Below are 11,252 nucleotides of genomic sequence, written 5' to 3' on the forward strand. Positions count from 1 at the left end.
AGTAGAAGATTAGGGAATAAAAAGCGACTTGTGGAATAAATTACTTAAGTTGTAGTCATAGATGGTTTTATTCGGTAATACATTTCTTTGGTGAGATACTTTGGCTGCTATAGAAAATTGTTTAAAAGTTTCAGAGAGTGATTGACATAGCATGTAGGCATTGTTATTTACACCGACATTTATTGCCAAACTGAAATAAAACAATTTTCGTCTGCACCATTCGCTGTGTAGAAGCCCACAACATATCATCTTTTTATTGAAATAATATCTAGACTTGCTTGCTCCTGACAACAAGCTAATTCAGAGAAATTGTGTCCCCCGTTTAAGGGAAAAAGGGTGGAAGAACTGAAAAAATATGCAGATGGAGAAACAAAAAAGGTCAACCATCATGATTTTTCAGCTTTTGGCCTTAAAGTCAATACTTGCCTTTATCTGTTACAGAAATTCATGACCTTAAGTTTCATTGCAAAAGCTTACAGAGAACTAGTCATCACTTGAAAACATGTATGTAATATATTAATTTCTGACTTTGGTCTTTGACCTTTCAGCCTCAAAATTAATAGCAGTCTTAAGTTATGTTGACTAAAGGTTGACTAAAATTTCATTACAAAACCTCTAAGAACTGGAATTATCACCAGGAAACCATTTTATGCAAGATGTGAATCTCTGACATTGACTCTTTCACCTAAAACTCAAAAGGGTCTTCTTAAGTTATTTCGAGTTACGATGTAAAATTTCAGTTAGAAACGCTCAAAGAAAATTAAAGTTATCATTTGAAAATCAATAATTACAATATATAAATTTCTGACCATGGCCTTTGACCTTTTGATATCCAAAATCAATAGGGACCTTCTTTAGGCCATAGGGATTTGTGATATAAAATTCCACTGCCAATTCTCAATGGCTTTTCCAGATATCGTCCGGAAATGAAAGTGTAACACACACAGACTGTGACTATTAATTTCTGACCTTTGACCTTTTCACTTCAAATTCAATAGCAGGCAGTTAAAGCCATAGTGAATTGTTTCATTAAATTTCATTGAAAAAAGCTTAAAGAACACTAAAGGCATCATCTGGAAACGTGTGAGTTTCTGACCTTGACCTTTGACCACAAAATTAATAGGATTTTTCTTTAGGCAATAAGGAATTGTAATATGAAATACCATTGCAAAAGCTCAGCTCTAGGCTTTTATCGTACGGAAACTAAAGTGTTATATACAGACAGAATGTATGAACTACGACCTTGTCCTTTCACCTTTACACCTCAAAACAATTAGGGACATGAGTTATGACATAAACTTTCATAGCAAAAGCTCAAAGGTTTTTTTGAGATATGGTCTTTATTAGGAATAACTTGTAAAAAGGTTGAATCAAAATGTTTTCTCTCGTTTAATTTTGCATTATAATAAAAAAAAACATGTATCATAAAATTGACAGCGTACTTGTTTTTGTTGGGCGTTTAAATATTTTTGGCCATGGGTTCTTTAAAGAAATGCGATTTATCTCTTTCAACATGTTCACACCCTCTGAGAGAAAAGTGTTTCTCGTTTTCATCTTTAGAAATTGATTGCTGACTTCCTATAATTTGATAGTGAAACCTCCATAACTATTAATCATTATTATCTTCCATTTTCCGAAGGGTAATTTAAAGTCCATTTTCAAAATCACATGTATTGGTAAAATTAACTCTATACTCACCGTGGAGCTTGTCTTTGATGACGTGAACTCGTGATTAAAATCCATTTTTCAAAACATGAAATTTAATTACAACGTCAAATCCGCCTATCCTGGATTCAATCAAAATATTATTTGAATCAAATACAGACAAAACAATTGAGAAAAGGAATGAAAACAAAGAAACGATTTGCAAGGGATTTTGAATCTGAAACCGGTTTCTGTTATGATTTCATTTTGTTAGCAGTAGTCTAATTTCCATATTTTATTTGACAACACAATTCCTCGGTTTATCAAATCACAAAATTTATCTGAAAGATTTTTATAAGTTCTTATGCAAATTTTGATTGATATTTAAACAAGAAAAAGCAAAAGAAATTGTACGATAGCAGTCTTATCATTAATCAGCTATGTTTGTTTCATACTAAATCAAGCTACAAATAATAAATAAATAAAAATAGGAATAAATCGCGTTTTATTGGTTAAATGTAGTGTCCTTTATTAAATAAAATGATTTTTTAAATTAATTTTGCATGAAAGAATATAAAAACTTTTGTTTCTGGAAACACCACAACATATCTAAAGAAAATACTTTAAAAGGTCAAAAATTCATTTACAAACTGCAAATAATTCTAGAAATTGCTAATATCATGGTAAATCTCCAATAAACTACAATTGAATTTAACATGATACTAAACCATTAAGATTGAGACGATGATCCACGTTTGATTTGACTCCATCACAAGTTCTTGTCATTAGTGATAGCTTGACTTCAGGGTCATGATATGTCAGACTCATCTCTGTGTCACAACATCATTTGGTTGACTTCTACTGTCAAGATAATGTAGCGATAGCAGATAAATGGTGAAAGGTATTCCAGAGTTCCCATGCATTACCATTCGCTAATGACACATAATGGTTTTTGAGGTGATGGCGACGGGGAACGGGAAATGCACGGACACGTCAATGTATACTAACGAGAGGAAAAAGTGATAACTTGTAATAGGCTTAATAAGAAAAGTAGAACTAATATAGTTGATACTTAACTAGTCATTCAAGTTAATTCTAAAACATACAGTTTTCAAGGATATTCCGCAAAATTTAGATTCAAAATCCAAAAATCATGGTATACATTTTCATACAGTTCTTTTCTTTGGGCATGTCTAGATCTGCAAGACTTTCTTATTAATTGTAAGATGATCTCTGACAGTCTGTTATTGAATGCAGTAGATCATCCGTGCCACTTTGTTGCTTGATGTGGTTACATACGGGCCTCGTAGCTCTCTGTTACAATTAAAAGGAAGCCGACGGGGGTTTTATTTTGTGAAAACTTTAAAAGAAAAAAAATCTTAAATTTTATATTATATATAACTTACATTGCCTCCATTATGCACGTCAAGTTAAGGGAAAATCTATCATATGGGTATATATTGTCGCCAGCTGAAAAATTATACATATACTTTTGGCGATAAAATATGCAAATTTTTGACCACAATATGCAAGGTACATTTTGTCGCCTATTATGCTGGGAGAGAAAAAAGCTAATTCCGGCACATATTGTCGCCGGTGTCAATATGCACCGATGGGCGACAATATGTGCGGGGAGGGTAGGTGTACATATTGTCGCTGGCGACAATATGTACAGGGCGACAAAACGTTACAGTCATATGGTGTTATGTTGAGGTCTTTCGGTTCATAAAATCTCTGTTTATCGACAATGTCGTATTTCATATAATTTCTAAAACGAGGAAAGCTATTGACAAACAAGTTGATGAAACAAGGATATCAACAGTCTCGTTTGAAGTCATCTTTGTGCAAGTTCTATGGTCGATACAATGACCTTGTCAGCAAATACAATCTATAATTAAGTCGAATGCTGACTGACGTTTTTCATACTAATTGTTAGGCCAATATTTAAAGACTGAATTTTCTACGGATTTTTCCGTTTGCTCAATCATGACAATGAACTTAAGGCGGATTTGACCGGTGGACAGGGGATGCTTACTCTCCATGGCGCCTGATCCCTCCTCTGATGTTCTCTAGAGGTCTGAATTTGCTATGCTTCCGATTTGTATTTTTTCAATGGACTTTTGAGCTTGATTATTGTTCGTTATCTTCATATTGCATAGAATGAAATTAGTAATGTGTTCCTGATTGAACGTTTTTTTTTAATTATTCTGAACTAATTTGTTTTACAAACATCTCATCTTAAAAAATAGACAGCTAGTATATTGTTATTTTGCGTAACTCTTTTTCAGGGAATAGAGAAGTAAATAACAATGGTAATTGTATCATTTTGTTTACAATAGGGTTTTTCCCCCAAATAATAATAAAATGTATACATAGTTTTTTGATATTGTGAATATTCTTCGAAAGGACTCTCCTTTTCTAAATGTTAAAAGTTTATTTATTAATGATAATACCTTCTAAAGTTCTATTTAAATTTAAGATTGAATAATCATAGTATTGCGTTTGAAAGATTAAATAACATTGTAAGTGACATATTAATAAATAATCAGCATTATTTTATGTATGTGTGTTATTTAGCCCCTGAAATATGTGGGAGTTTCTTTTGAAATAGGAAATGAAAAATTGATTTTGCAATCCTATAAGTATGCTAAATAATTAAGTAAATGATATTTACACTGAGCTCAATTGTATTATATTCTTTCAAAGAAAGGTACTTCAATTTAAGTTACGGCTTTAACAAAACAATGCCTGAGCAATGAATTTACTCTGCATTCTTTGCAAAGCTGTACCAGAGAGATACAGTTCAATGGTAAATATGTACTGAGCAGTGCAGGATTGCAATTGTATCTCGCTGCATATTGGTTTTCATTTGAATTCAAGTTAAATATAATGCCTATAAAGAGAACTAATGTCAAAAAAAAAAATAGTGCATGGTTACTTTGAATGGTTAATAATTAGCGATTTCATCATTTCAAAGAACCGTCACGGTAGCTCAGTCGGTAGAGCGCTCGCTCCGTGATCGGAAGGTCGTGTGTTCAAATCACGGCCGCGAATAACCTAAGTCGATAAAAAATAGGTAGCAACTGTTCCTTCGCTAAGCGCTCGGCACATTGAAGTGAAAGTTACGGGTCTTTCGGGTGAGACCTTAAAAACCGAGGCCCCGTGTCACGGTAAGCGTTGACACTATAAAGAACCCTCGCTGCTCAATGGCCCATAGCTTAACAATTTGCATGAAAGACGTCAGTCAACATTCCATCTAATGACAGATTGTATTTGCAAACAAAATCATTGTATCGATCATAGAATTCGCAAAATGTTGACTTTAAAGGAGATGATTGGTGATTCCCTTTTATCATCAACATATTTGTAGGTAACCTGTCTCATTTTAGAAATTGTTTGTACTAGAACAGCCTCTTGCATTTTGATTCAACTGGGAGACATAAACTCATATGCAGGTAATAATGGTATAATGCAACAGAAAAAAGGAAGTAGGCGATAGAAAAGTTAAAGTCATTCACATTTATCATAAAATTTAATTGTTAGTTTGCCATCAATGTTCTTCTCTGGTAAAATATCCAGATGTGAAACAGTTGTGTCAGGCTATATGGTGTCGTTCAATGGAATATAGCGAATCAATGTATGAATGAAAATAAATGGTGATTGTAAATTGATAAACTGTCACCAATATATCTAAATGTCGAATTAAAGACCACAGTTAGAGACTTCTTCATTTAGAACAGAAGTTTTTGAATAAATTCTGTTTCATTAGACTATAAAACACTTCGGCTAACAAAGAAGCACAAACAGTGCCCATTTAAATTCCTATAGATTATCGGAAAACTGGACTAAGAAGACTACATAGATATTGTCAATGTGGAACTCAAGCATCTCTTTAATTATCTACCTTAGAGAACTTGTGTGTACAATCAAATGGTGTTTAGCTCATCTCGACGAAGTCAAGATTAGCTTGTGCTACACCCCCGGCGTAGGCGTTCCAGTTAAAGTTTTATATATAAGAGCAAGTCCATTCCCAAGTAAGTATAAGCCGTACTGTGACGTAACTTGCATATATAATGCATCTAGTGATACACACTACCAGACTTGCTTCGGATGAATATTTTCTGAGTGACCAGGTTCAAGTTTTTGGAGCAGGTCCATTTCCAAGTAATAATAAACCCTATGATGACCAAACTTGCATTGATGATGCGCAGGTTGAATTCTACCAGACCTGCGCTTCAGATGCTTGATCTGATTGAAATTTTCCGGTTGAATGATCAGGTTTAAATTTTTGGAGCAGGTCCATACCCAAGAACTATAAAGTTGAGTATAAACCCTATAGTGACCAAACTTTCAATGATGATGCATCGGGATGCATCCTACCAGAGTTTTTCAGATGCTGGATCTGACATACGTTATCAAGATGATTGATCAGGTTAAAGTTTTTGGGGTAGGTCCATTTCAAAGGAAATATAATCCCCTACGGTGACCAAACTTGCATGAATGATGCTCAATACCTGGCTGGATCTAACCTACATTTCCAGATGCATGAGCAAATTAGGGGTATTTAAGCAGGGCAATTTCAAAAGTAACTATAAAGCATACTTGGACCAAACTTGCATTGATGATAAATCTAAATATTTACCAGACATACTTCAGATGCAGTATCTGACCTGCCTGGATGATCTAATCTATATTTTCTAGGTGATAAAACAAAGATTTTTAGCATGACTGTTCCCAAGAAATTATAAATCCTTCCAAGATAAAAACTTGCATGGATATGCGTCTAGGGATGTACATTACCAAAAATATCATATGGAGTGAGACTCTGCCTTCACTTATACGAATGTAACACTAATTGAGGTTAGACATCGTAATCAGTTTGTAGATGGCCAATGACATGATATGAAAATTTGTTAGTTCCATTTTAATTGAAGTAGCAATTGTCTAAGATTTGAAAAAGTCTGGTCTTAAATTTATCGAGGGAAATGGTTATATAAAGTATTAAGAAGTCATACGTTTTGATGATATTGATTTCAAGTTTTCTGAAAGTTCTACCTGATTATTTCAATTTCCACATTTGATTAACACAACGCCTCTCGAATGTATTGTTTCACAGTACTATTGTTAATAATTTCGTGCAGAGTAAAGAAAGAGGCTTCAATGGTAGAACATGTACTAGATCCTGTTATGTATCTTTGTATGGGGTTTTAGGAAGTTTTGGAAACCAGTACAGTGATGTGAACAATAGTCCTAGACACTCTTTTTGTTTGATCACTGAATTCGCCTTTTTCATATCATCAATTATCAAACCCATCACCTTGTGACCTACATGCACATTTTATTTATTTCTACAGGAATTATTATAGGAAAGATGGTAGTTTAATATTCTCAATAATGACTAATTATGAACAACACAAATATTCACTGCAACATATAAGAAATACTTATCACACAAATCATACAAATAAAACGCACGCATGTGGTATTGTCAACGCTATATTACCAAATATCCACTAATTTGCACTGTCAATCCATGTTTAATTGTTTAGTCTAGATCATCTTGATGTTTGTGCTTACCTCAAAAACACTAACGTCGGGATGATCCAGACTAGTATAATTATGAGTCGATCAGGTAATTAGTCACAAATAAACGGCCGAACAGGGTCTTGATTTTGAGAAAATTTAAAAGGACATTAATATGCCAAATTGAAGAGTTTGCCCACTGTTCAGCCAAATATTAAAGATTTCACAGAAAGAAGGATAGACAGGACACAATTATTACCCCCCCCCCCATTTTCCATCTTTCGGGGCATAACAATTAATTGGTGAATGGAAATTATGTCGATTGCTTAGTTTCCACGGAGTCAATCTTCCATCATTTTACCCATGTTTCAACATTTCACGTTTAAATTGAATATCTATACTTATAAATTAATATATTTTGCAAATAAACTCCGAAACGGGTGGACCAGAGTTCTTACTTATTCCTCTAACAATACACCAGATACAAGATGATGTCCGTAAACTATATTTAGATTTCACTCGCATAGTAAGTATCGTACATTAAATTAAAAGTCTACTTTTATTTTCTATAAACAGCCATGACAAAGCAAAAACGTGAGTACGATGGCGTTTCCGGTTGGCGGATCTAAGTTACTGGCAATTTTTAAGGAAACTGACAACAAGCAATCGTTTATTTATTTCATAAAACGTCATGACTGAATTATTCAATCAAAACTTGATTTAAATGATATAAAAGAAATAAGTTGTGATAACCGATTAAAAAGGGAAATGTGCAAATTATTTTCGTCATTCACCGATCTTAATATTGACGGAAGCTTCTAGAACATCATATAGCATCGAGCCCGATGTTAAAAAAAAACCGAGGCGCTTATAGCTGCACAACATAAAAAAAATCTTTTGTGTGATTGGTCATTGAAATAATGGTAAATCATTGATAAAATTATAAATTGTGAATATATTTCCATATCGGAAGACTATTACAAATATATACATGTATGTAGTAGGTTTTCCTAATAAATTTATCGGTAAAATTTGTATATATTCCTCACTGAGGCATCGTGGCAACGAACCCGAAGTACAATTTGTACCTCGTAATAAACTTGCTTACATGTCAAGAGAAAATTAATGAATAAGGTTTGTTCAAAAACAATTACAGATGTAAAATTTTGTGATTTAATACATTTTATTTTTTTTCTGAAAACAGTCTTTTGTATCAAATACTCGGCCTATTCATAGGGCGTTAAAAGCTAATTTTCCAAAGGTACTTGAGCCTTGGTTTATAAATATGTATGTACCTTATTGATATGTAAAAAAAAAGTAAAGTACATTATTTACATATCAGTAAGGTACAAACATGTTTATAAACCAAGACCCAAGTACCTATGAATTTTAACCCCCCGCCCCAAATCAATTTATCAGTAAAATATGCATATTCACTGCTTTTATCCTTGACGGAAATGAAATAAGAGCATCTGAAGTACAATATCTATAACGTAGTATAACAGGTTTCACAATAAACGTCAATTAACGAAAAATTTTGTTAATTTTCAAGTTTTTACAAAGGGGGTGGGGGTGGATACGCACATCTACTTCATGCGAGATTTTGAACAAAGTATTTCTTTCTGCTATAAGCCTGTAGGCTGGCAGTAGAAACTACAAAATATTTTCTGTCGGTAGTAGTATAGATTCAATTCCCCGCGCTTGTGCGGGATTTTATCTAGTATAATGTATCTATGAAATATTGAGATAAGATAGGGCCAACAGCCACTTTCCTTTGTACAAAAGTATGAAAACACACTATTAAACAATAAATAATATTTAGCTTCTTTTAAAAGTTAATCACTATTGACCACCCTCACTTAGATGACTAAGGCCCCCGATCTCTAGCGACAAGGCTATTTTTTTTAGCACTATATTGCTTTCACTCAATATTACCAATGCTTTAATTACCTTGTCTGAGTTGCAACTTATCTTCTAACGTGCACTCCATTGACAACCATATTACAGTCAATATCTTGCGTTCTTTGGCAGCCATTGTTTTGGAGTCTAATCAATGGCTGCATCGAGTGCTTGGTGTTGTAATCACTGTCAATTTTTAAAACACTTTCTAATCATCACCTCCATATTAATTTTAATATTGGCATATCGCTTCAAATTTCTAAATAAATGAAAAGCTTCGCCCGTTTACCCGTCACGTGTGTGCAGCTTTTCACATTAAAGATAATAGATTACATTTATTTAGTGATTTATTTCAAGGTTTGGGACCAAACAGATGTGAATAGTTTAACATGAGCAGCACAAAACCTTAATCATTCTTAATTAAATTTCACCAAAGTAAACACATCTAGGAGAAAAATTTCAATAAAATGGGATATTACAGGTTGTTTTGCAAGCATTATGGTATTACCAACCAACCAGTCGTAGATTTGTTTACTGGTAAAATGTAAAATTCTTCTTTGTTCTCGAAAATACCTCTCTAACAGCGTCTGTTGTAGTTCGAAGCAAGAGCCATTTCTTAGACTCACTTTGAAAATACCTTTTTTTCCCAAAGTATTTACATAGACGTATTAAATTCTTAATGTTGGAGAGAGAGAAAAAAGGTAACTGCCTAAAGTTAATTACCTCTGATATATGACAAAGAACCCAGTTACTCAGCAACAACTAGAATCCAATTAGACTACACAAAGATTTCTTCTGTAGGGCATAAGACACGAAGACAAACAACTCTTTATATTTGGACATTAACAGAAGACGCACTATTTCTTAAATGCAAGATGTTATGAACCTCCAGCCTTGAAAAGGTAAACCCAGAGGTCAGGGCTCGACATTAACTTTTTTTCCTACTTGTCCATTCGGACAAGTGACCAAGACATTTACTTGTCCGAACTTCAACTTCACTTGTCCGAAAAATTTTCAATAAAGATCTAATACTGTTAACTGAAAAACTAAAAATAAAGTACTAGTACATTACATGTGCATGATGATATTTACAAATACAATGAACACATATAACAAAATTTTATCTAGACTTTCTGTCCTGACAACATAAATGCTGTCAACATAAAACAGAAACCGAACTTCGTCAGTTCCATGCCTTTGCAGTAGTATGCAATTAGTGAACTTCAATCCCGATCAAGTGTACTCAATTACATAGCGATATATATCGGGATCGAAGTTCGGTTTTTATGTACTATTTCCGTCTTAAAGTACTGGTAAACTTTTAACAGTCGTTCTTTTAAATATTCAGAGTCTTCTTTACATAAAAATGCACTTGTCCAATCGGACAAGTGCCCAGCAATATTCACTTGTCCGTATTTTTTTTTCACTGGTGCCGGACAAGCGGACAAGCGTTAATGTCGAGCCCTGGAGGTAAATTAATATTTTAAAAAAAAAAACCATATTATTAATTTTTTTATGCCTTCAATTTGCTCATAATTTATGTGAAACTAATTTAGGTCTATGAAAAATTTATTATAATATTTTTTTCTCAACAACAAAAAATCCACAGCGCACATGAACATATATATCAAAAAGATAATTTTTACATTCATCTTAGAGAAATGAAAATCTATGTAATTTGTTTTTCTGTGTATTTTTCTTTGCAATAGAAAAGATGAATTATTTCTAAGCAGGAAAGACCGTTTGATTGATTAGAAGTGTTTACAATTTGGCAATGCGATTGAATGATATGACAGCGTTATATTTTCTGATCTCTTAAGACCATTCCAAAAACCAAATTCTTCTTCTTGGTTTAATTGTCACTGGAGAAAATCTTGGTTCTTTTAATTATGATTTTACAGTCTTCCTGAATAAATGGCGCTTCCTGACGCCTGAACGGGAGCCGACATTTACTACCTCTGACTTCCATAAATATGGAGGACAGTGAGTCGCCAACACTCTCACATAACAATAATGCTTTGGCTCCGGAAATCACCGAGGGGTTCTAACAACTTTAATTGGTTGAGAAGATCATAAGAAAAACAAAGATACATTACGAGAACCGGAAATGAGAACGTCTCTGCGTCCGAAAGAAATGGAAACCACGTCAGAAATTGACACATTGTATTATTAAAGATTTCTTTTTA

Source organism: Saccostrea echinata, unplaced genomic scaffold, assembly GCF_033153115.1.
Source record: "Saccostrea echinata isolate AGI-Se365-2 ecotype Australia unplaced genomic scaffold, CSIRO_AGI_Sech_v1 ptg000030l, whole genome shotgun sequence".
Taxonomy (NCBI): Eukaryota; Metazoa; Mollusca; class Bivalvia; order Ostreida; family Ostreidae; genus Saccostrea; species Saccostrea echinata.